The 27708-nt window shown below is 44.7% G+C and overlaps 2 long non-coding RNA genes across 2 annotated transcripts in view; both read right to left on the reverse strand.

Annotated features, from left to right (window-relative positions):
- LOC308472315 overlaps positions 1–27708 on the reverse strand; it is a 97563-nt gene that overhangs the window by 25851 nt on the left and 44004 nt on the right. The window lies entirely within an intron of this gene.
- Positions 10409–11975, reverse strand: LOC308472327. Its single transcript, XR_013983431.1, has 2 exons — positions 11833–11975; positions 10409–10546 (listed from the first exon to the last, which is right to left on the reverse strand). It is a non-coding gene; the product is annotated as an uncharacterized lncRNA (long non-coding RNA).

The raw sequence follows: 27708 nt of genomic DNA on the forward strand, positions 1-27708 counted from the left end.
CGATCAGAATGTACAACTGCCCAGCTAATGAAGGGAATACAGCAGGGTTTCCTCGATAAACTGTGAGCAGATCACACAGGTCTCTTGCCTGCATCCAAATATACAAGATTGGGCTTTCTGGATGTCACTGTTTCAAGAGATGAGATGGGTGAAATGCTGTAAAGGGCATGTCATTCTGAGAGGGTCATAAAAGGCTTGGTGGGTGGGAGATGCTGGAAGCCAGGTTTAAATAAACATGTCAGATAACATTATGCCGTAAGTGTCAAAGTATAAACAGACAGATTCAAAAATGGGCAAAGTCTTCTCTGACTGAAGTTCAGCTCCCTGCACCCATAATCTATTGCAATGGTGTCCAGTCTGTCTGACATGGGACACACCTTCAACCCAGCTTGCAATTTGGAAAACCCCCATTTAACTTACTGTTGCCTTAGTGGTGGGGTTGATAGCAATGCTGTGTACCATCAACCCACCTCAGATGTTGACACAAACCACACTTGTGGATCCAAATCCACAACTGAAGGTCAATATCTATAAATTCTAAGAAGGAATTCCAGGGATTCACTTCCCTCCCCCAAGTTCAGGAGTCACTATTTTTGGATCAGTGGATACATTTGGGATTTTGATAAGGTGCAGTAGCACCTGTCAGAAAATGGCTGCTGTGGGGGTGCTACATAACATAAAATGGCTGCCACATTTAAAATAGCAGAAAAAGAGACAGGGCCACAGAATGGTGTGGCCATGCCCTCCCATCAATGTAAACAAGACACCTATATCAGCTTCCTCAGTGCCCTCTCAAAGAGAATGTATTTTCACTTCTTATCAGAAGGGAGGAAGGGTATCCGGTCCTGTCATGCAATGAAATCTGGGCAAGTTTAAGGGGGTAAAATCAGTGTAGGAGAGGCTGAGCCAATGCAACCAGGAAATGGGCAGAAAAAGCAAACAGTCACTCATGCAGTCTGGAATTTTAGGGGATATTTGCTGAGTTTTTTCATGGACACCTTAGGAGGCACTGGTGGGTACACTGGTGCCTGCATGTGTCATGTTGGTGATAGGTCACCAACAAAGGATAATTAGGAGGGATAGATTAAACTGGAAGAGGGTACCAGCCAGGATTCCTGGGTTCACTCATCTCTCAAAGGCTGGGAAAGAGGGAGCCAGTATGGCAAACACATAGCCATTCTGTTAGTAACAAGCCTATGGCACATGGCTCTGAGTGGTGAGGCTGCACAATGCCAGCATGGATGATTAGGATATAAAGACTGTGTTAATCCCATTGAATCACAGACAGGGTAGCTGTCAGTGTGCAGGGGCCTGCTGAGTTAATGGGCTGCCAAGGAAGCCCCAGGCGCCAGCCTGTTCAGGAGGGCGGAGTGGAGAGAGGCAAATGCAGATGGATGGGCAAGGGGTGAAAAGAGTGGAGACAGAGGCAACCGTGGAGCGAGAGGAGGTGGGAGTGGGTGGGACACTGGGCTGTTGTAACCCTTCATTGCGGGTGATCTCATCCTGTTAGCAAGGAATTAGAACCCTCATTAATGCATCAATTAGACATATTAGCACAGGGGCTGGGGCTAAAAAACGCTGCCCTCCTGCTGTGCCATGCTATTAATCCCTTAGAGAACTGGCCTAGAGGGGACTCTCCTGCTGTTTAGGGCATGCCCTGTCTCCCTCTGGTGACTGCCAGGAATTACCATCCCTGGCTTGTGGTGCATCTCTCTCTCTCTCTCTCTCTCTCTCTCTCTCTCTCTCTCACACACACACACACACACACACACACACACACACACTGTACACTAAACCACCAATCCAAGAGTTATGACTTGAAGCCCACTCTCTCTTCCACTCCCTACTTGACTATTGGTAATTTGTTTCCAAGATGTCATTTAGCTTGCTTCTGTTCTGAAAAAAAAAAAGGTCTGAAGGATTCCCCTTCTACATAATGTTTATTTCCAGGTAATCTTAGATCCGGGAGATGGGCAAGGTAAGAGATTTTTAGGAGTGGTGAACCTTTCTTTCTGCCAAGGGTTGCATTTACTCTCTGTATGTGTTTGAGCATGCACAAGCAATGGGAAAGGTAATCCCATCTCCTTCTCTCCTTCTGCCCCTCAGCAGGGTCAAAAACTATTTCACACATGACTTCATGCTTGGTTTTTCTGGGTAGATTTACACAACCATTTGTTTGTACCACGTTTGACTTTTTGCAGTCTAATGGAAAGATCTCAACCAGAACCACAAGGCGATTACAAGAAATCACTTGTGATGCAAACAAGTAGTTGTGTGAATCCACCCCCCCCCAAAAAACAATGGGTCAGTAGGTTAATCAATGTGTCAGTGCTCTTGGATTGTGGGTTTATTTGTGTTAGCCTGATAGCCCACAGTCTACATGTGTGTTGTACTAGTAACAAAAAGGAGACCCACATGAATCTCTACTCAGAGACCAGTAGTGGAGGGAAAACCTCACATTGTCAACAAACTGAGAGCCTGAAAATCATCTAGCATCTTGCATAGAATCTTATCCATGGACACAGAGAAGTAGGAAACCATCAGGGAATAGTGCAGGAGTTCTAGAGAAATAGAAGGGTCAGTTCTGCTTTCGAAGGGCTACAGTGCATAGAGCAGAGAGTCCCAAATGGTCTTGAGGATTTCAGACTTACATCTGCTGGGCTGTGGGAGAGAGCTCTGAAGGGAAAGATGGGAGGTGAGTCCTGTTCTCTCTAAATTCCTCTAAGGGAAAATAAACCAATCCTGGATAAATTTTGCTTTTCCTGTTTGTCTCCTTCTCTCTTCACTGACTCCCTTCCCCACCCCGCTATATACAGGACTTAGCCAATCCTATAGCAGGCCACAGCCAATTGACCTCTTCTCAGAGAGTCACCCCTCTCAATTTTCCAGCCCACTAATCATGACTGTTCCAGATCAGCCAGGGCCCCAGACCTGTAACAATCAGCACTTGGCATGTGGCTGGTAGGGTGCTGCTCTGTAAAGAAGCGGTGAGCGGGGAGATTGGAGAGAGACTCCTGCCAGCTAATGCTGCCCAGATTCTTATGAAACGTTTGTCCTAGGAACCAGCCTTGACTGTGAATAGCTAACCGCCAGCAGATTCTGTGGGGTCGGAGGCAGCGGAGGAAGGGGAGAGAGTGGAGAAAATTGGTGACTCTGGTGCAGACTCCGTTGCTATTTCAGGGTGGGAATCAATCATATCCCAGTAAATTCAGCTTAAACAATGAAAGCTACTTCCCAGAAGATTGGACTTTTAGCAATATGAACAATGACAGGAAAATGCACTGGGAAGTGTGGCTTGATAGAACTTCATCTAACCCCTCTGCAATCAAATCAGAACAAATGCTCAATACATAACTGGTGTCATCTAACCTCCTTGCAAACAAACCAGGCTGGGTGCTCGATAAACAAGTCATCTGGAAGCAACCTATGAGTGGGCTCCAGGACAGGTGAAAAGGAGAAAGGGAAGAGGTGGGTAGAGAGCTGGAGGTGTCAAATGGTTCCAAGGAGAGCACCCCAAACCCAAGAGTTACGTATATCTGCTGGAAGCATCACCAAGCAGGGACGGAGGAAGGGGTGTGTGGTGAGTGAGGACCGCCCTGGGACCGCCCCACTGAGGGGGGGTGACAAAATGCCAGGTGGTACTCACCGCAGGGTCTGCAGCACACCCGAGCCACACGTCCCTCCTGGGAGAGACATGGTGGCTTAGGCACGCACAGGCTCCGCGCTGCCCAAACGGTCTGCCCACTGCCTCTCCCCCAAGCTGAGGGCGGCTGGGTGGGAGGCGGCAGGCAGACTCCGGAGGCCCCGTGGTGCGCCCCACTCCTATGGGTGGCTCGCCCCGCCCCGGGCACGCCACCCCAGGTGCCCGAGTGGCTTCCTCTGCTGCTGTCGCCAAGTGCAGACTCCTGGGTCTTAGACCCTCTCCTAATCAAGAGATAGCCCTCTCAGAGCTTGGGGCTTTGGCTTCATATCCCCCACCCTTCCTACCTAATATAATACACACACACACACACAGAGAGAGAGAGAGAGAGAGAGAGAGAGAGAGAGAAAGTTGATGCCACAGTCTGTCTCCTCCCAACGCCTCCTTTGCGACTCCCTCTCTTCTATGCTCAGGGTAGCCCACTAGCCAGCTGCTGAGAGTGTCAGCTGTGTGTGAGGTCAGACAGAGGCCAGCCATGAGCCATGCTCCTTGCATCTGGGAGCAAGCACAACACGCCGCGTGGCGACACTGCAAACAAATGACTCTGACAGTGATGCAATGATCTCACTCTGTTCCTGGGCAATGTGTGCCGAGAACAGAGAAGGAGGGGCATCTGCCACAAGCAGCTTGACACGCAAGAGGGTGTATGCTTGTGTGTGTGTGTGTGTGTGTGTGTGTGTGAAGACAGGGAGTTTACAGACCCTGCCTCCTTTGCCTTGTGAGCAATGCAGTTCTTCCATCCCCAGAGGGAGAGAGGGTCATGCCTCAAGGGGACAGATGGTTGCTGTGGGAGAGACTTGCCAAAGACCTTTCCTCCTTCCATCACGCCTGCAGGAGAGGCAGAGCTGACTCAGCCAGGGCTGCTCATCCCTAGCCCGTGATGCGGCCCTGTCATTGCTCCAGCCCACTGCCAGGGGCAGGTAGAGATGAGCTCACCCTCACCTGTTTCAGAAGGGTTTGGCAAAGAATACTCATATTAATAAGGTGTCAAACATTTTGCTTCTGTTTTGGATCTGCAAGTAACCCTTTTATGTCTGTTACTTCAAGAGAGACAAACTCAAGAGAAACTGTCTTTTGTTTACTGGCAGCTGCAAAAACACAAGATGCCAAAATACTGGAAAGAAACTCAGTTGTCCCTTATACATTTGCAGCTTGTAAAAATACAGGCTGTGGATGCTGTAATGAAGTTACATAGGCAGTTAGGCAATTAGAGTTTGGGAAAGGTTCTTTTTTAAAGTCAGATAGACGAGATACTATCAAATTATGTAAATCATTGATTGTTGTTTTAATCTTACACTGTTCTTCATCTAAGCATTTATGTATGTAACAAAAATGAACAAAAATGAACAAAAAGTATAAAGCAAAGGGATCGGATACAATATGTAAACAGGTTTTTTTTATACAATAACAGGGTAAGCAGGTGATTATTGCTAATATGAACTGCTGCCAAGCATAGGGTGAATCTGAAATCCTGTTGTCTCTACCAAGAGTCCCAGGACAAGACAGGGCAGGACTGCCTGACGGCTCACCCTTAAACGGGGGACATCTCTTTAATATATTTTAATTTGGGTCCCAGGCAAGCCACAGTCACAAGTGAGCAGGGGAAAGTATCTCTCCCTCTATCCCTTCCACCTACCTCATCAGAACTCTTTTCTGAACTGACAAAGACCCTCCACCTTCCAGAATTCCACTAATTCTGGAATCAGCAAGAATCTGCAGCCAGCTTCGCATGAACAAATAAATCACTTTACTTTAAGGAAATCTTAGAGTCTGCTTTCCTTCCTTTTCTGGGTGTGTGTGTGTGTGTGTGTGTGTGTGTGTGTGTTTGTATGTATGTGTGCTAGGATGTTTGCAGATATACAAAATTTATCAGCCTGCTGTGGAAGTGGGCTTCTTGCACTTGTTTCACACAGACAATATTTTTACCCAGACTGGGCTCAGAGAGGGACCTCTTACTCTAGTGTGGTCACAGAACTAGGAAGACAACAGTCGCACACAGTTCCCAGCTTCCGGCTTGATTTGGAATGTTCATTTTACACTTTGTAAAAGGCAAAAGTGCAAGACACCTGCCTGCCAGCAAATGGTGCGTGCGGTGTCTGCTGGATTTGGATTCTGTGGGGGAGCTTCAAAATCCCTTTGAAGGGGCAATTTGCTAAAACCTGAGGTGTGTTTTGTGAGGAACAATTTTTATGTTTGGTGGGAACAGGCACAATGTTGCCAGTTGTGTGCATGAGAGTGAGAGAGAAAGAGACAGAGAGGTTTGAAAGCCCGAGTTAACAACCCAAAAACTCAAAGGACACATGAAGCGGAGAGATAATTGTTGGTGTTTCTTTAGGTAAGGGAAATACAGACTGGTGGGGGAAAGGACTGCAACAGCCACTGACCATTAAACTGTATGGCGACAGTCATTACTCTGCCCCTGCATCTCTCATGGGCTCCTTTGGGTAGGGTATAAATTGAATAAGTAATAATAATAGTATTAAAGTTCTACACATCTGGCACTGGCAATGAGAGTGACTCCCAGTTTGATTCAGTACCAGAAATGGCAGTAAGTCCTATGTTGAAACTCTCTTCCACACTGAGGGCTGACAAGGAATTATAGTAAAATGCAATAGAGCAGTGGTTGCCAATTGGTGGCCTACATGGCTATAGCGAACTTGATTCTTTCTTGAGAGAAAGCAGGGCATGCAATGTACATAGTGACTATGACAGCTACAGAAATTAGGCAAGTGCTCGTTCCTAAATAATTCTTACAGAGGTGATACAATGTTGTCAACAAGACCAGAAGTTCACTATTGTCCATGTAAACACTACTAATGGGAAACACTTTTGCCCATTTTGTTGCACAATCTGACATTTGCTGGCACAAATTTGCTGGATGGACTTGGCTGATTATTTGGAAAGTACTAAGGTTTCTGAGATTTCCAAGAAGTATCTGTGATGAAAGACCAAGTTCTTTTCTCACTCAGAACTTTGTTCCATTTTCTCTTTCAAAATGTCTGTAGTCACCAGCCAAATAACAGAGCCAGCACAGCATAGCAATCTAAATAGCATAGCATGGTTACTGGGCCATGTTAAAGGTCTTGTTAACATATAAAGCCCTGAATAACTCAGAGCTGAAAGATCATCTGCCCCTGTATAGACCTGTAAGATTACTTAGATTGTCTAGGGAACATACCATAACCTACAGAATATCATTGGGTGGTGACCCAAATATGGGCATTTTCTGGTATTGCCCCTGTATTATGGAATACTCTTCCTCTGCCATATATATAAATCAGCAACCATCAGTTTCTTCAACTGCCTTGTAAATATATTTTTACCTGGACTTTTCCTGACCCATAAGATCCGACCCTGTTTGATGTATTTTAATGCCCTGAATTCCTCTTTTATTTGTTTTTATATGCCTTTTATACTGCTGCTTTATTTGCTTGAGGCTGTCTTTTTTGTTTGAATGATATTGTTTGTCCTTTAACTATCTGCAGCCTTTTAGAAGTGGGCGGGATGTTTTAATGTATTTATTTCCTCTTGGTTTTAATGTATCTATGTGGGGTTTATTGTCTGGTTGGTTGTCTGGTTCTAAGTCGCTTTGTGTCGCCCTGGGCAAGATAAGGTCACTAAATTTTAACAACATATTGTACACTGCTTAGAGATTTTTTAAAAATATTATGCAGTTTAAAAATGCTTTTGAACAAGCAAGCAAACAAATTAATAAATATAAACATAAGCAGTGGTTTGGGAAGAAAATAAACACTTGCGTTTCCAGAGAGCCTGATGTGATAGCTGAGAAGAGAGAGGAAGTATGTGTAGCTGAACAAACAGATGGGATATACCTGTTCATCAAACTTTTTTGTGCTTGAGTTGACCAATCAATTAACTTTAGTCTTTGGAAAATAATAAGAGGACAGTGCAGCATGTAAGGTCCATTTTCCTAATCTGATTGCCTTGCTCTAATTATTTCCTACAGCTGCAAGCCAATGGACTGGTGAAATTGACTAACCCATAGGATCACTGGTGTAGTCCATTTCTCCCTAAAGGGTGCAGTTTCCCAAGAGAGGTCAACCAGAAACAACAGCCATTTCTGATCCAAAGCTTAAACCAGAAGCACCCACCAGTGAGGGTAGGGCTGCCAACCAGGAATATCAAACTATCAGCTGCTTCTTTTCCCCCCTTTTGTCTCTGGGCCAGCTGCCAGAATTTTTTGTGCAAAAGCCAGAAGTTTGGGTTCACTGCCAGAATATTTTGAATAAAAATCAGCAGGATTGCATTTAACGTGCACGCTTGAACGGAGTGACCCGAGTATGAGCACTAAGGAGCTAGACAGCTGAGCTCAAGCCCAAGCACACCACTTCACATGACAGACGGCAGAACCGTATGAGTGTGCCTCCTCCATAACTGACCCCACAGACTCTCTGGAACAAAGCAGGACCAGGGGATTGTGGCATACCAAACAACAACTTGGCAATGGCAGCTATAGGGATTGCTGATGCACGTACTTCCCTACACAACTCTACCATGCTCAACTCACTGTATCTGCTAGGGCAGGCCTGGGGAACTGCAGGCCTGGGGACCAATTATGACTCTCCAGGCCTCTGTTGGCCCTTGGAAGACTCCCCAGGCCATGCCACTCACTGGCTCTGCTTTGCACCTCAAGTGTTTTTGCCTGGCTGGAATATATCCTGGAATATGCCTCTTGCTTGTCTGGATGGAGGAGAGAGAGGGGTGTCTAGCCAACTGCACAGAGGTAAAATTTACATTTCTGGCTGTGCCCACTTTTGCCTCTGGCCCCACCTGCCATTGGCATGTGGACCCCAGAAAGTTGCCCAGAAGGAAATGTGGTCCTTGGGCTGCAAGTCTCTACTCCTTGCTCTGTCCCCCTGGTCTGAGGATGTTACAAGGTATCAGATGTTGGCAATCCTAAGCAAAGGAGCTGTGCAGAGCAAGGGGGTTGTGAAGTAAAAAGTTGTCCAAAGGCCTCTGGGGGTACCCAGGTGTCCCAAACTCTTCAGAGGGGAAGGGGTGCCTGCCATGTTGGTGGCAAGGAAAAAGTAGGTTGTATAAAAGGAGAATTCCCTGGATACCAAGATCCAGGTTTGTGGCAAGCACTATTTGGTGAGAACCCTAGCAGAGATTTAAAATCACAAAATATGCAGCAAAGTAAAACATGGAAATACAGAGTGTTAGGCATTTAAAATATGTCCTTCTAAGTTCCTTCCAAAGCTCCCCTCTTCCCCTAGCACAGAAAAAGGCTACACATTTGGTAAGTTCAACATTGGTTTACTTACAAACTCTTCAAAGGGCAGATTCTTGTGCTTTTCCACACACCAGTCAGGTAACATAGGCAGTGAAACCTGGCTTAGTTACAGTGGTAAAGGTTCCTAAATTATTGGCATAGGAACACAAGAAAGCCTTGTTAGAGCCATGCGGTCTGAGCCTGGAGCAACCAGCTCAGACTTCTTTACGTGCTGAGCTTCTCAGGTAGACCAAAGAGGAATAACAATAGGTCTGATTACCTAGTTCCTTGGAAGGTGAGGTAAGTCAGACAGGACAGCTTACTCTATGGTCTTAACCCCTTCATACATTAATTTGACAAGCATGTTGGTTATACGAGGGTGGTTATCCCACACTGTGAATTTAAAATGTGCCCAAAGGCCCCTGGGAGTACCCAGGTGCCCCAAACTTCGGCAGGGTTGTCTGCCAGACTGAAAACAGCATACAAAAATATCTTTTCCTCCCAATGCAAAATGAAAGCATGACCTTAGATGGACTTGGAGGCTCTGGGGACATGCCAGGGTTGAGGAGAACGGAAGAGATGCATAAGAAACTTGCATGCCTACTGAAAAATCTGAGCCCCAATCTCATGAGATACCTCTCCCCAATATTAGGCCAATAGCCCTGCCTAATGGGGAGGAGGAAGAGATAAGAATGTTTTTGCATGGCAGAAGTCTGCAGAGAAGTTGCAAATAACCTCGCACTGATTCATCACCCCACCACCCCTTTATAGAAGGACATGCAGATAAGCACCCATCTTTTTGCTTCTTATTCTTTTTTAAAGCAGCAACTGTTAAAACCAACCCTCTCAGGACAGGGCATATATATTTTTAGAACTTGTAATGGGCACTATCCAAGTGGACGACCCTCACAGTGAAATGTATACAGGCCTGCTACAATATCAGCTGAAGGCCAGCTTTTCCAAAGGACAGCTTGAAGCAGCGCAAAAAAACCTACAAAACTGATTTGACCAAAGATCATGGGAGGACACACAAAAAATGAGCATGTGTGCCGTGGGCAATGACACCTCTACAACACCGCCTCCAGCTCTTTGAAAAGCTAGCTGCTACGCGCAGCCTCAGTCCTTTGTAGCTTACTGTCCTCATTGCTGACTGCCAACAGCCTGACAACCCACCCTCAAAGTTCCTGGGGCCGACCATTTCGAAAACACTGGGACTGACAGCAGTTTGGATTTGTGCTCCAAATGTGACTTTTGCAGGTTCCCTGCCAATCTGTTGTCTCCAGGTGCCATTATGACATGCAAGACAGAATAGCGGGTCAGGGAGAGGAGGTGAGGATGGAGTGTATAGTCTAAAATGGTGCCAAAGTCAGGGGTGCCTGGATTTGTATTTAGGTAGAAGCATATTTGCTGATATATTGCCCTTTGCAGGGGTGAGGGAGGTAGGGATGGGCAAGGCTGGATGGACATTGATAAGATAAGATAAGATAAATTTATTGTCATTGTCCGTATATACACAGTATACACAACAACGAAAATCAAACACCCACCCAAAGACCGGGTTCACATACACATTTGCACGTATCTCCAACACTCTCATCCTATTCAGACATAATCTATAAAAACATATCATACTCCAGAATGTAACATAACCTATTAAAGGCATAACATAACCTAAAAACCTGTCTCATTCCTTCCTACTCCCTGCTTGCTATTTCTTGCAACTGGCCCTGAGATCATTATTTAGTGCAATCAGAGCTCTTGGATAGAAACTATTCAGAAGGCGTGTGGTTCGTGTTTTCATTGTCCTATATCTTCTGCCCGAAGGCAACAGTTCAAAGAAGTTGTGAGCAGGATGGGTGGGATCTCTCAGGATATTGTGTGACTTCTTCAAAGTGCGAGACGTGAAGATCTCATCCAGGGTTGGTAGTTGGAGCCCAATAACATTCTGGGCAATTTTAATTATTCTCTGTAAAGCTTTTTTATCCGTTTCAGAGCTGCTCCCATACCACGATAATATACTATAGGTTAAGACACTCTCGATGGTACTGTGATAATAGGACAGAAGTAGGTGCTGAGATAGATTCAGTCCCCTGAGCATTCTCAGGAAATACAACCTCCCCTGCACCTTCCTCACAACCATATTAATATTTGCAGTCCATGAGAGGTCCTCAGAGATGTAAATGCCCAGATATTTAAAACTACCAACCCTCTCCACCTCCTCGCCATTTATGTGCAATGGTAAAAATACACTTTTCTTTCTCCTAAAGTCAATTATGAGTTCTTTGGTTTTTTTGGTGTTAAGCATAAGATTGTTTTCTTTACACCATTGAATTAACCCCTGTACTTCTTTCCTATAAGCAGTCTCATCGTTCTCACTAATGAGCCCCACCACTGTTGTATCATCCGCAAATTTGATGATTGTGTTGGACTTATACAGTGGGGTGCAATCAAATGTGTACAGGGAATAGAGAAAGGGACTTAGCACACATCCCTGAGGGGCTCCTGTGCTTAATACTAGAGTAGAAGAATAGTAAGGGCCCATTCTCACTGTCTGCGGCCTATCAGTCAGGAAATTCCTTACCCACAGACAGATCTTCTGATGTATACCCAAATTGGTCATTTTAAGAAATAACCTGTCTGGCAGAATTGTATTGAAGGCAGAACTGTAGTCCACAAACAACAGCCTTGCGTAGGTTCCCTGTCGTTCTAGATGACTCAGTACAGTATGGACAGCGATGGAAATAGCATCATCAGTAGATCTATTTCTTCTGTATGCAAACTGGAACGGGTCTAGAGTGGGTGGAAGACCAGCCTTAATATGATCTAGCACCAATCTCTCAAAACATTTCATAACGACAGATGTTAGGGCTATTGGTCTATAGTCATTGAGAGATACCACCACTGACTGCTTGGGGACTGGCACTATAATCGATGTCTTCAGGCAGGTAGGGACAGAACCCTGCAACAGGGATAGGTTAAAAATGTCCGTAAACACACCAGCTAATTCTGCAGCGCAGTCCCTAATAGCCCGTCCCATGATTCCATCCGGTCCGGCTGCCTTCCTAATGTTAATGCTCCGAAAGGCACGTTGTACGTCACAGGTCTGTAATAAAAATGGTTGTCTATCAGTAGTAGTTTCTGATGATGTGCTGGTAGCCAATGCTGTAGTGACGGTAGTTCCAGTTCCCACCTCAAAGCGACTAAAAAATTGATTCAGTTGATCAGCCAGGTGCGCACTGCTGCTAACCAGTTCGTTTTTAATATTTTGCCCTGTAATTTGTCGCAGGCCTTGCCATACTCGACGAGGGTCGGAGCTCTCAAAATGTTTTTCGATCCTCCGGCAGTACATAGCTTTGGCGTTCCTAATGCCCTTTTTCAATTTGGCTCTGGCTTCTCTATACTGTTGCGCATCACCAGAGTGAAAAGCAGCATTTCTTGCCTTTAACAGAAGATACACATCCCTGTTTAGCCAGGGCTTGTTGTTAGGGAACACCCGTATTTGTTTGGTGGTAGTGACAACATCAATGCAGCTTTTAACGTAGAACAGTACTGTTGAAGCGTATGTGTCCACATTATTCTCCACAAAAAGCGACCACTCGGTGCTCCGAAAGCAATCTTGAAGTTGCTCAGATGCACCTACTGGCCACACTCGTATCTCTCTAGTTGATGGTCTAATTCTGCGTACGAGAGGTCTATATGATGGTATCATAAGTAAAGATATGTGGTCTGACTGCCCCAAATTGGGCAAGGGCTTGGTCTTGTATCCATGCATGATGTTACTATATACTCGGTCCAGGGTATTTCCCCCCCTAGTGGGACAATCAACATACTGGTGGAACTTAGGGAGCACAGTCCTTAAATCGGCTCGGTTAAAATCACCAGCAACCACAAATGCTCCATCCGGGTGGGCCCGCTGCTGTCTGCTAATAGCAGTTAGCAGGTGGCCCATAGCTGTAGTAGCGTTTGCATCGGGAGGTATATACACCGCTGTTATTATAACAACATTAAACTCACGTGGCAAATAAAAAGGGCGGCACTTCACCACTAGGTACTCCAAGTCAGGAGAGCAATGCGTGTCCATTTGTTTGATGTCCGAGCTCCAGTTGTTATTTATATAAACGCAAATTCCTCCTCCTCTGCTCTTCCCGGATTCGGCGGTTCTATCCGCTCTAATTACTGAGCGTCCTTCTAGCTGCAGAAGTCCCTGTGGAAAGGAGGGATCCAGCCACGTCTCTAGAAGGACCATAACACAGCAGTCCCGGATACTTTTCTGCCGAGAGGTAATAAGTTCCAACTCCTCTACCTTGTTGGGTAAGGATCTCACATTTGATACAAGGAGACTTGGCAATGCAGGCTTGTGGGGATTTTTACCTAGCCTCACTCGTAGACCAGCCCTGCAACCCCTCTTCTGCTTGCGCCCCCTCCGTTTTCTTTTCTTTCTGGCAAGGAGAGCAAGGGGAGTATCCCAAGAATGTGCAAGATATGGAGGCTCTCTGATAAGCTCAGCTGGAATGTTATAGGTTGAGACCTCCTGGCTGCAACCTTCTCCTCTGCCGATACTTAAGAGCTCTTGATGACTATAAATTACTTGTGCCTGAGTATTCACAGTCCCTAGCAGCAATAAGTTCACAAATAAAAATAAAACACAAATCACTGAATACCGGTCTTCGGAGTGCCGAGCCGCTGCAAGTGCTTGCGCCGCCATCTTGAAGGAGGTAGTTTGATGTATTTATTAAATTTATATCCCACCTTTCCTTCCAAAGTTGCTCAGGAGGCCAAACACATACACAATGGATTTTTGTTTAAAGGCATTCTCAGTTATAGTTAAAAACATGATTTCACCCAGTGATCTCAGGCTTGCCACCAGGGCCAGACTTAGATGAAGAGAGGCCCTTGTGAGGGCACTTGTGAGGCCCCTCCCCATCCCCCACCCTCACAACTAGAAGAAAATGGCAGAGTGTTATAAACAAAATTGAGTGAAGCCAAGGGTAATGACAGATATTTAAAATTCTGCAATTCACAATTTCTCCTCTAAAGGACATAAGATATTATTGTTAAATACCATGGTGATTTTTAAAAATGCATAAAATTAACACTGAAAAACTTTTGCAATAACGGGACTTTGCAAACCTTTTGTGAAATTAGCATTATTTTTTAGGAAAATGAAATTGTAATGTTATTATTAAAAAAAAGAAGGCCTGGCCAGGGCAAAGGCCTCTTATATACCTGCTGGGATTGACAAGGCATCTGACCCTCACCTGAATCTCATAACTCTCCTGACAGATCATTTGGTCTGCAGCCACATTGTGGAAATAAAGGATGAGATTGCCCACCAGATACCAGGCACTCTGCTAAAATTAGGCCTCTGTGTTTTTGTTACAATCCCCTTCTCAATTAAGTAATCAATTTTAATCTATAATTTAAATTCTCCAAACTTTCTTATTTGTTAATTTGAGCAAGTAAACTACTGCTCTCACTTCATTACAAACAGTATTTCTACCTGCAACACACTTGAGCAAACCTGCTCCTCTTCCTTTCACAGATATTTTGTTGCCATTTGCAACTGTAGCTGCCTCTGATTAGTTATCATTTAACTCTTTGAGGAAATAATTAGCATTACACGTCATGTGCATGGAAGTTGCTGAACCAATTAACTAACTAGAAGGATTACTGTTAATAGCACCAGTTTTCCTATACAGTGGTACCTCTGGTTAAGAACTTAATTCGTTCCGGAGGTCCTTTCTTAACCTGAAACTGTTCTTAGCCTGAGGTACCACTTTAGCTAATGGGGCCTTCCACTGCCGCCACGTCGCTGGTGCGTGATTTCTGTTCTCATCTTGAAGTAAAGTTCTTAACCCAAAGTACTACTTCAGAGTTAGCGGAGTCTGTAACCTGAAGCATTTGTAACCCAAAGCGTTTGTAACCCGAGGTATCACTGTAACTTGATATTGCTGGATAGTTTTGATGAACTGCAAAAGGAGTTTTAGTTTGCCTTCTGTTGCCACCCTGGAACTTTTCTTTATTAGTGCCACTTTGTTTTGTACGATTCCTTGCAAATGAAGGGAAACAACTTTTCTGCTTGTATATGTTGATAATATAATTTTGGTTACTGAGAACAAACAAGATTGTACAAAAACAAGACTGGGCACAGGCCTGGCCAGGACATAGGCATCCAGACTGTGACAAAGGTGATTTGTGTGCTTGCTTGCTTTCTTAACAGCTGTTGGGAACTTCAAGGTCCCTGCTCTCCCTTCTTATGGTCTTTGTATTGGACCTGGAGACTTCAACAGAGAGCATTCCATGTCAAGAAGGAGGGCAAGTGGGCACCCTATCAAATGACAGGGCAGGAGCTAAACGGAGCAGGGCCTTTTCACTGGTGGTGCTCATTGTATGCCTTGCTCTTCCCAGACCCGTTCTCTTTTGGCCTGTATTTTGGAGCTTTATAATTTAGGAAGACTTTGGAAAAACTGGTTGGCAAGTCTTATCAGTTGCTGACGTATGAGCGGATTTTATTTGCTGTTATTCTGGGGTTCTGGTGCACCAGGGTTTACACCAGCGTAATAGAGCTGGCCAGAATGCCAGAAGGGATACAATTTACAAGCTTTCGTCATTATCTGCACAGCAGGGGATGCTCAGTCAATAGTGCAAAGGCTGAGCTGAAGCATTCCCTGCTGGTTACCTATTTGGTAATACGCAATTTGGTAGTCGCTATTTGGTAGTACGCAATTGGTTAGCTGTTAGATTCTAGAGCTCCCTATTGGTGGCTCTTAGGCAATTCACAAAATACAGAGTCCATTCATAAAACACAGCGTTCATTCATAAAGCAGCAACATACAGTATATCTCCATTGCTATATATTGGGCATATATCTCAGCAGTTGAACGTACAGGTTTATGGCCATGCTGTAGTGTAGTGCTTATGCGACTATGAATAAAAGGTGGCTGGGTTCATTGTCTCAGGGTTTGGGGGGGAAGAGGTTACAAAACTGATTTCTAATAATTGCCCTCCCTTTATTTCCATAACAAGTCCTTGAGTCTGTACTCTGAATAGTGACACCAGGGACCTAGAAGGTGCAGGGCTTGTCAGTCCAACCCCTGCACAGTCTCATCAGGGCTGATCTTAAGGCAATTGGAGCAATTTGGCCAAATTGGGCCCTGCAGAATGCCCAAAAAATTAAGTTGCGCCCCACTGCTTCAAATTGAGCCCCACTGACTAGCCCTGAGTCTCATAGTTGCTGGGCCTGAGTTGCCCTGCCCTCGCATGAAGTCTTGGGTTTGCAATTTTGAGAGAGGGGGGGTTGCCTGCTGGGGAGTTGGCAGGCTGGTGAGGTCCCCTAAATTTAGAGGCCCAAGTTGCCCTGCCCTCGCATGAAGTCTTGGGTTTGCAATTTTGGGAGAGGGGAGACTGCCCGCTAGGGAGCGGGCTGGCGGGCTGGCAAGGCCCCAGACTTCAGCCTACTTAGCATATACATAAATCTGGCAGTGCTTGCCAGGGCCAGTATTCTTCAGCCACCAAATGGTACACAGGAAAGTTTTCACATTCCTCCTGAAAGCTGATCATGATGGAGATGGATCCACCTCGCTAAGGAGGGCATCCCACAACTGGGGACCACCACTGAGAAGACCCTGCCACCAATTGGACAGTTCTTGGTAGCAGCAGCACCAACATCAGCTCACCTGCTGACCATAGAGACCAAAATGGCCAATATAAGGAAAGGTCCTCTTTTATGTACTTGGGTCCCAAGCTATTAAATATATATATATGCTAGTACTAACACCTTGATTGGGTCTGGTAGCTGACTGGCAGGCTTTGCAGTGCTTTCAGGACTGGTGTCACATGGTCCCATCGGGCTGCCCCACTTAGCAGGCCACCTTCAAGGGCAGTTCCACATAGCGCACATTACAGTAGATGGGGCAGGAAGTCACTAGAGCATGGGCAACTGAAGTCAGGCTATCCCAGTCCAGGGATGGCTGTAGATGGGGAACCAGCCTGAGCTGGGCATAAGCACTCCAAGCCACAGGAGCTGCTTGAGACTCCAGTGACAAGTCCAACCCACCCTCGCATTATTTACCACCCACCCAGCTTCATGAATGGATTTCATTCTCTCACCAGCTCACTGTTCCACCTCTCACCAAGAGGTTGGGTTAGCCACATACACCCTCTCGCTGCAGTCAGGAACTGCTGAGACAGGCCTGGTTGGCCCCTCTAGGAATCCAAGCTCTTTGGCAAAGCCAAACTGCCCTGCAAATGTACCACAGGTAGAGACTGCAGGCAATCAATAGATGTTAAAATTCACCACTCAATCTCTACCTGGGCAGATGATGCAAGCATCTCCTCTCTCTGCTGATGCTGGGGATAGGTGCATGTTCTGCAAAGCCAAAGAAGGGCAAAGGCTCAAGGGTGTGCGCGCCAAAAGCTTGTAGCAACAGCTTCCATTTTCCTTTGTGCTTTGTTGCTTAGCAGCCTTGGCAGGTTTCGCCTCTTTCAAGGCTGCTTGTGAATTACAGTGTTAAAGATGGAAAAGCAGCAGAAGGAGAAAAGATCTGCATGCAAATTTGAATCTGGACCTGGAAGGAAATATAACCCTGTTTCTAGATCACAATCTATATCCAGCCACTGCTTGTTAGTGGGGAGTTGGTGAATGTGGGGATGGGCTTGGCTTCTGGAGAGGGCAGCACTGGATGTCCCCCTAGTAGTTCTGGATTCTATGATAATAACACTTCTGTATCTCTCATTGTGCTGGTCCCGGGGGGAAGGTTACCATTGGCGTAGTCAAAGTCCGGTCCTGGGTCACTGGTGTGGAAACAGTTCACAAGGAGCGAGGCGAGGTCCGAAGCAGGAAGCCGGGCGGGGACAGGAACACTGGAAGGTCAGAAGCTGGAAGCCGGGCGGGGACAGGAACACTGGAAGGTCAGGTATGGGTCCGGGTAGGAGCAGGTACTCAGCGACGACGTTGCTCCCGCAACCTGGGACCGGGCTGACTGGCCTTTATCTTCTCTGAGGCCAGGGGTGGTCCCGGCCCCCAGGAGACCCGCCTCTTCTGGCCTTAAGGCGAGCACTCCTCCAGGGAGAAACCAGTTCCCTTCGCCTCTCTGCCCTGAGCCTCTGCAGTTCAGGAGAGGCTGAAGGGTTACTGGGCCCAGGGGGAGACTCACCTGTAGGCACTGAGTCCTCAACCACCTCTGGAGCCAGAATGGATTCACCTGGTGCCGGCTCCTGAGGATCCGGCACAGGTGCAGGTGCTTCAGAATCAAGGCCCTGCCCCAGTTCAGCCGGCCCTGGAGGCGGGTACTCCTGCGCAGGCTGGGATTCCTCCGGTTCAGCCTCTGAATCGGATTCCCAGGCCATCACACTCATGCCATTTTAAAAGAAATTGAAACAGGAAGTCCACTGTCCACCCACAATCCAACCACAAAGCACTTCATGAGTTCCTGCTTTGGTTTGGGGTGTCTCAGACCATTCCCTCTTTGCCTCTGACAAATGCACAATCTCTTCAAACCATTCACTTTGGTTTAAGATTTGGGATTCATCCAAATCCACTACCCACCCATTGTATCAATGAACACATTTTTGTATAGTTTAGTTGTTACTGCTGATATACTTAGTAAGTTGTTGTTGTTATGTTATGTTTTTATACTGCAAATCACCCTGTGATCTTTGGATGAAGGGCAGTATATAATTTTAATAAATAATAAGAATAGTTGGTATACACCTACAGTACTAACAGTGTTTGAAATAAAGCCAGTCCACTTCACTTTAAATGTTTTTGTGTGAGAGAGAATGTTACTAAAATGGTATGCTTAAACATATAATATTCATTTCATGTTTGAAATCATTATTTCCCCCCATTTCATTATATTAACATTATGTGTCCAGATCATACTTACTGGGGGTCCACTAATGGGGAATAGCGAGGGTCTATTTTGACACACAATTATTTTTTAAAAAGCAATTAGTTTGGTAGCTGTGCAGAGAGGAGATGAAATATTTGCCTTGAAATTTGGATTAAAAAATAAACTCTGGATTTTAATTTAGATTGTTCATCATTTAGGCCTATAATGGATCGTTCTTTGGATCATTGTCTGCATCCACATCCAAGAACGATTTCCACCCTGCTCCTCCTGTTCACAGAAGCTGTCGCTGCAAGATGCAGTGGGTTGGCACTAAGAAACTGACAACCAATCTCTGCTTGCTTCTGGTACGCTAATCACACAGAGATAGTTACTAGTACCAAAACACTCACTTAGACACCCATTCTATCAGTACATTGGCTGCAAACACACCATACATTTAAAGCACATTTTCCACCCCACCACCATCCTAGGAAGTGGCTGGAGCAGGGAAGTAAACCATAATAGTATTGCCTTATACACAAAAGCACCTACTGTTGCTTTTAGACCAGTTCCAGCAGCTACTGGTTGACTGACTTCTGGCATGACTGCAATCATGATTTCATATGTGTGAAAATATGTCATGCAAATTGGCCATCCACAAAACTTGCTTGTAGCTCATTATGATGTACTTCTGTTCACGATGTTATTAATAACTTGCTTCTGTTAACTATACAAAAAAGCCATGTTGACTATATAAGGGGGGGAAATCTTCCCTTCTGTTCCCTTCACCTATCTTCCTACAGTCAATGTTGCAAGGCCAGTGCAAACACAGATTTAGTTGGTTGGCTAAATTGGTTAAGTTCCTTCATGGGAGCAATTTGTGGTTCTCATTCACAGTTATGTTATGTGCATTGCTTGTGCAAGCAGTTACTCTCCCATTGGGAGCTTTGCAAACTGTGGTTTCCCACATATTTTCAGTTCCACACTGAGACCACATTTGCATAAGAGATTGCCCAAGAACTATTGGTTCTTAGAAAGGATGTCATGTTGGAATTCTAGAGAAATGAGGGTAGAGGAATAATCTTGCTAAACACACACACACACACACACACACACACTTTCAGGTCCCTTAGATGTGGGGTTGAACTATGATCTGCTTCTGGGTCCCTCCTGTCCTGCTGGCTCAAATGGATGCATCCTTCGTCTAAGGGAGGACTGTAGCTGAGGTTGGCCTGGCCACAGGCAGTTGTGCCAGTTCTGGGAACAAAGAGCTTCTCCTATGACAACGCAACGAAGCTAGTGTGAAAGTAGCCTGTTCTAGTAATATTAAGGGCAAGCAAGATTAAGTTAGCTAGAGATGTGTTTTAAATTAAAGAGTCCTTTGTTTTACTGCCCCAAAAGCTTTCCTGCCTATTGTAAACAAACTCTTTGCTTGAGAGAAAATGTCTGTTCTGTGAATACGCAGAAAGTAGTTGGCCTGCCAGGAGTATGTTATTGGTTGCCTAGTGCTGCTCTGCTCAGGTAAATGTTTAAAGGAAAAGTCTCCCTTTAAAATTAGAAACATGTGCAGAAAAGACATTCAGAGTCATCACCAAGTTACCGATTTTACTGACCACTAATGGGAAAACTCTTTTCAAAATGGAGAGAATGGCCGAGCTAAGAGTATGTCCACATTAGCAGCTTAAAACACAGCAAGGTCATTCCCCACTTCCCCTCCAGCTGCATTTTAAGCAGTATTTGCACAATGTTTTTTGAATAAGCCAAAAAGTGCTAGGACTGGAGAGGGAAAAAGAAGAGCTGTTCATGAAATTCACAAGCCAAGCCCATGACTTCACTCGATTTAGCCAAATAATCTCCTCACCCCCACCAGACTTCAAAACCGTAACTAAGGGGGTCATTTCACAAAGTAGAGGTCTGGCTCTCCATCAGTTGAGCTTTGAGTACAGATACTTGGAGGATGGAGATCTGAGACATGTTGCACTCTCATGTAATATAGTGATTTCCTGCTATTTTGTGTGTGTTCCATTTAACCAAGGACCAACTTTTATTTTAGTTTTGCTCTGCAGATGTTGCCAAAAATGGCCTCTCTATGAAGTGATATTCAGAGAGGCCCATCATGTGATATGGTGCGAGAGATATGAAGGTCTGAGGACGAAATGGGGGGTGGGGGTGGGATGAAAATATTTGTCCAAGGTGTGAGATGGAAAAACTCAAAACTTGGGGTGAGAAAACTGTTGTATAAAACATTTTCTCTTTCAGAATGAGGAGTGAAATATTTCTTAAGGCACAGTTTGAAAATAATACTCTTACAGCTAATTCTCTCTGTTGCAAATGTGTTCTTAGAACCAATATTTTACTTTTTATGTTATTTTTTTATTTAAATATTTGTATATTGCTAGTCATAAGAAATACCAAAGTAATCCGCAGCAAACCTACTTATATACAATAAAAAAGCCATGTACAAATTTAAAATCAGAGATCAACTATCAATTACAGATAGATATTTTCTTAATTGCCTGCATAAGCTTGCTGGCATAGAAAATTTATCAGCAGGCATTTACAGACTAAAACAGAAGGCGCCTGCTGAATCTCAATTGGCAGAGCATTCCACAGGACTGGGGTGATGACACTAAAGGCTCAGTTTCTTGCTGCTGTCAGATGAGCCTCGCCAAGTCGGGGGGCGACCAACAGTGCTCCTGCTGATGTTCTCACTTATCAAATTGGGATATGAGACTGTAAGCCGTCCGTAAAGTACCCTGTACCAAAGTTCCTCAGGGCTTTGTAAATTAATACACCCTTGCTCAGTAATAGATGAGCAGTCAGTGCAGATGTTTTATAATCTGCAAAGGTAGCATAGGATTTGTCCTTTTTATGTTACTGCAGAATGAGCACAATGAGTCAATTAATATTCTTTTTATTTTGTTGATGTGTTTTGCATTTTTTAAATGTGCATGCATTTATGACTGTAAATCATTTTGAGACATTTTTGTAGTAAGCAATGAGTAAACAATAATATCAACAACAACAACAGAGATTCAGCGGGTGCCTTCTGTGCCAACTTTTAAATGCCTTCTGAAAACTTCTCTGTTCTGCCAGATCGTGACCTATGCAGGCAATTAAAAGGACATCCTCTACAATGGTCTACTGATGTTTGTTTTTTTATTTCTTTTTGTTTTTAACTTGTTCTTAACTTAATATGATTCCATTGTCTGGTTTTATGTTGTAAACTGCTGTGATACATTTTTATGATACGGAGCCATATGAATATTTTTTATAAATAAATAAAATGATGCAACTCCTAACCTTGTGCTACCATTGACCATGCTGGCTAGAGAGCTGGAGTCCAAAAACATCTGGATGGCCACCACCTTGGCTATCCATAAGTGAAAGAATAGGGTTTTACATTCTTGAATGCAATGTATAGATCCTCCTCAAAACCTTCTGGGCCACCTATTTATTTATACAGCACCAAATCTCACCAGGTTAACACTGCTTGTTATGTAACAACATCACTTTAGGGTTGCTGGTCTCACCCCCAACCCCTTGAAGTAGGGCTGCCATATTTCAAAAAGCTGGGGGGTGGGGTGGGCAAAGTTGTTGAGCTTTTTTAGTTTTGGCGAAAGTTGTTTAACTCAAAAAAAGAGACCCTTTTGAGCTATTTTAAAGGAAATTTGCCAAAATCTAGACTTCTGACATCAGTTGCCATACGTCCGTATGTTCCCAGACATTTCAACGATTTCCACCCAGACACTGCTTCTGAATACAGTATTCCGGCTATGTCCAGGAAATTTTGGACATATGGCAACCCTGGTAGAAGATTTCTGTGTGAAATTTTGCTCTTGAACATCAGTTATTCCAGCAAGTGGCACAATCTAACATGGGGCATTTCCAGACTGTCACTATTTTCAGGTGGGATTCAGTCACGTACTGGGTAATTTGGGTTGCACAATTTATCTGGCACTTTTGTGCAACAAATCTGTTTCCCCTCTCCCCACAATCAGACTTTTTACAATAAGAAAATTGATAGGGAAACACACAGGAGAGTGGGATAGGGGTGGAAGGTTTTTTTTGCCAATATTCAATTCTGTTCTCCACATTTCTGCAGCAATTTATAATTAAAAAAAGAAACCCTCATGAAAATTAATCACCATTTGAGTGTGAATTTCTCCTAATAACACATTTTTGTATGTGGTTTTGACTAATTTACCTATTATTACGAGCAAGTTTCCCAATATAATGCATTTTTGCATGTTATTTTCACTCAAAATATACTTTTTAATGTCCACTTCCCCTAATATATGCATTTTTGTAAAAATTTTGGTTGCGGAACTGCATCACAACATTTGGATCCGCGTAAATTTGAAAGGAGGGCTGTGTTTCGGTTCTCATACTGTTTCAGAAAGTGCAAATCTGATACAATCACCTTAAACTGAATCAATTTTCTCCCACATCCCTCATGTGGGATAACAATTGCTTTGACGCAGCATCATATAACACCGGCCAGTATGGTGAAGGATGTTTACAGCGCTGGACTAGGACCTGGGAGGCCAGGGTTCAAATCCCCACTAGGTCATGAAGTTCACTGGGTGATCATGGGCTAGCCACCATCTCTTAGTCTAACCTACCTCACAGGGTTCTCGTGAGGATAAAATGGGGTGGATGAAAACCCATGTAGGCGAACCTTGAGCTCCACGCTGTAAACAAATCAGAATGGCTGTTCAATATATAACCACTGCCATCTGACCTTCCTGCACACTTTGTGAAAACAAGTAAGAACAAATGCTCAATAAACAGATTGCCTGGAAGCAACCTTCATCTGTTGTTTTCGTTCTATGGAACTCACAAGGCTTCTCAGACCTTGGTCTTACAGTCTCACATGGATTGGCAGGGGCAGAAACTATCCATTCTTCGTACTCTGACTGGGTGGGCCAGTGTTGGAGCCCAATTGTGTGTGAGCTTCCCATAGCCATCTGGTTGACCACTGTGAGAACAGAGTACTGGACTGGATAGGTCTTTGGTCTAATCTAGCAGGGCTCTTCTGAAGTTCTTAAATACTACTCCCCACCCCTACAAGGAATGGGGAGTGGGATTTAAGGGGAATGGCTTTAAGAAGTTTCAGTGCACCATACAGACACCGATTCTTGGTTTCATTACAGTAATTCCCTCCTCACCATCCCCCTTTCATGCTGCCTCTGGAAGAAAGTCGCTTCACCCTGCTACATTGCTCTGGCGTGAGTAAAACAGTACCTGGAACCAAGGGCAACAAGGTCCCATGATTTGCTGAAAAGTATCTTGGTCACATTTTGGACCAAAAAATGTGGAAGGCTGTAAATCAAGACTAACACTGAGTAGAATCAGCCAGGGCAGTCCAGAGCTGAACTAATGCAGAGCTTCTGTGCATGTCAAGACTGAAAGGCATTAGCAGATCTACAGGAAGTCCAGGGCGTAGATCGCAAGGCAGGGAGGCTACAGCTGGATAAAGGATAATGTCGAAGAAGGGGGAGGGATTCAGGTCTGGAATCGTGGGGAGCAGCTGGCTTGGAGGGCATTTGCAGCATTGGATCTGCTTGGGCTTGGGAGGGGCAGAAGTTGGAAGTAAACAAGGACAAATTGTAGCACAAGGCTAGCATGGAAGAGTGGAAGAGAAAGCAGAATGCTGTACCAGCTTCATCCCCCAGACAGTGTTTACCTTGAGCAAACATCCCCCATCCCTGGGGAAATAACCAGAGCAGGGAGGGCCCAGCATAGCTCAGAGCCAGCAAAGCCCCTAATCCCCCAGCACACGGTGCACAGGTGCCGAAGGCGGGGAGGAAGGAACCAGGCTAAGCCTTAGCAAATGACAAGTGCATGTGTGTGTGTGTGTGTGTGTGTGAATGATGCATGAACACTGAATTAAGCTCTGTGGGGCCAATGATGATCTGTTCTACAGGAATTTGCTAAAGTGGGGTTGTCAGCGCCACAAGGCAATATGGAGGCATGAGGTCAGTGTTAGTTCTACGGCATCTGTCAAGCAAGTGTATCTGTTTGTGTGGTTCTGTGGAATTGTCCGTTGTTCACCCCAAAGAGTTTAAGGAAGCCTGTGAACTCCATATGGGGCTATGTGTGCACCTACTTTCTAGCAGGAGGGACAGCGAGAGCAGATGAACTTTGCAAAAAGGAAGGAGTGATCAGGGCAGCAAAGAAGGTGTGGGGCTCAGGTCTGAAGAAGCAGGGAGCAGCTGGTATGGTAGAGGAAGATAAGCCAGAACATATAATCAGGGTGAATAAAAGCTATAAATGTAAGGGCTAGATGCTTGGAACTGATGTAGACAGTGCAGAGACCTACAGCATAGGAGCAGGAGAGAACAATGAATTTAGCGGAACAGGAGAGGTGGGGAGACTTGGCAGCCAGACCAGCAAGGAGGAGGTTACTGTAATATAGATAAGACGTGACTGGAGCATAGACAAGGTTTAACCACTAGCTCTAGAAAGAAAGAGAAAGGCTGTTCATGGAGTGGCTGAAAAGGGAGAAGTAGCAGGATTTGCGACCACTTGGATGTGAGAAAATGACAAAGTAGAGTCAAAGATGACCCCAAGGTTGCAAGTGGGTGGATAACAGTATCTCCAGCTGTGCCAGACAAGTGTAGGAGCAGGGAAGGTTTGGGTGGAAAGATTAAGAGCCCTGGGCTCACAGGTCTGGTTAATATATAAGACATAGTCTGGTATAAGCTGCATTCAGAGTAGAAGTATGCTTTGATTTATTTGGCCTGAGCACCAAGGTGAATGCAACATTTCTACCCTGCCTGCTACATCCTTAGCTCAGGTTAAGCTTCCTGCTTTCCAGGTGGCACAAATTCATAACATTTTGCAAAGATTATGTTCCCCTTTGCTGGGAAGTAGCAAATGACCACCAGACCTGACCTAATAAGTGCTAATCCCTTGACCTCTCTGCTGGTTCACACTAAACTTTGATGAAAATGTCCTGATTTAAAAACAAAACAAAAACCTGGAAGCTGCTTCTAAAAACCATACTGATATGTGATCTCATCTTATCCTGGAATATCTCTTTCATAAAAGCACATTTCCTGACACCTTTGCCCTCCTACAGTCTTGGGGCTACTTCCAGACAACCTATTTCTTGAGCATTCATCCTTACTTGCTTGCACAAAGCTTAGACAGAGGTTAGTTTATGTCTGGTCTTTATTAGCATTCATCTTGATCTACTTTCAATGCATTTCCCTGTCACTTTTCTAACTGCAAAAAGTCTGTTGTATTTTTAAAAGTGCATTTGTTGTACTTTGGGACAAAGCACTATAATCCACTTTACTTTTGCAAACCTAAACAGTGACAGTCTGGGTACATGTATCCATGCTTTGAGAGGGTGGCCTATTTGGCTCCTGAAGCCCCTTCAAAGAAGGCAGGGTCAGAACTCAGCATGTTCTTGCACACAGAACCAGGTTCAGAACCAGGTTCAGTCCAAGCATCTCCAGGCAGCGAGACTGGGGAAAAGCTTGACCTTTGACCCTTGAGAGCCTAGGCAGACAGTGGCTAAAATCCCAGGCACAGCTTTGCTGCTTTGGTCATGTGATCTGGAACGATAATACCAATAAATACCGGCTTTCCTAGAGATCAGAATAGATGGTGAGAGCATATACAAAACTACTCTCTTCCTCTACCTCTCTTTCGAACGAGTCAGAGTGCTCCCACACACTAGGGTCTCATTGCATTGCTCAATCAATTCTCTTATGAAATTAGCTTGAAGTGCATGTATCCCTGTTGGTTCCGTAAAGGTTTATAATTATGGGTACCCCCCCCCCACTCAGACAGTTAATTTCAGTCTTACAGCAAAGGTAACAGGGTGTGAGATGAGGATAAGGATTACTTTTATTTAAATGTATATTCCCCCAGCCTCTGTTCCTAAGCCTGGAGTAGGGGCCTGGAGTAGCAAACAACAGGCAATAAAAAAATAAAAGCATATGAAAAACAATTCCAATACTGGACAGGGAAAGATCTTTACGTACAAGTCTTGTTGCAAGAGGAAGGTTTTCAGTAGCCCCCAAAAAGACAACAGATACGTTACTGCTGGGCGGTCTCTGATGCACCGATGGCAGCCGGTCCCTGCTAAACTATCCACCCAGCCTTATTATTCTTCCCAAGTAAAGTCATGCCCACAAGCAATTGTGTGAGCAGCTCCACCTCACTCCACCTCAGATGCTGCCCTCCTGGTGCAGCTCTTGCTGATGAGGTGAAATTAATAATAAACCAAAAAAAAATCAAATATCCTATGCATGCAATCAGTTCCCACACCCAGATATGCCACTTTCCAGTAGCAGCAGAAAGGGAGGTTTTTATTGGATGCTGCCATAAACAGACCTGAGCAAAGGGCTGCAAAGGCGCGATTTAGCAACTACTGATGAGCCCATCCTGGGTTCTCATAGTGAACTATATGGCTCACAAGGCACAGAAGGAGCAATTGGTTCCATTTCTGAAAATGATGTTTTAGATCTTTTGGAGCATAGGAAGGCCTTTACTTTTTCTCTCTCACTCTCTCCCTTTAATTCCTCTCCTGTGCTTTGATTGGGAATTGTCGGCATCTCACACCTCTGGGAGCTCATTATCTCACTAATTCAAATCAAATAGGCAGGGAAAAAACACAACGCAGAAATCCTAATCTATTTTTTTAAATAAAATAAAAAGAACCTCAAGCCCCTTAATGAGATTTTTACTCTTGGCAAAGTCCCTCAAGGACAAATTCACACACCATTGTGCTTTCAACGGGAATGAGACTGTTAAAACACAATCGTAATAATTAATAACAAATAGCAATAATTACTGAGCAGACCAATGATGGCAGATAGCCTATATTTTCAACATCAGTGACCATTTATGGCAGGGCTGCTAACACTCATCATTTTTTACTAAACCCCAGGAATTGATTAATAATTGTAATTGGCTATTACGGA

Source organism: Podarcis pityusensis, assembly GCF_964106645.2.
Source record: "Podarcis pityusensis genome assembly, chromosome: 2".
NCBI lineage: Eukaryota > Metazoa > Chordata > Lepidosauria > Squamata > Lacertidae > Podarcis > Podarcis pityusensis.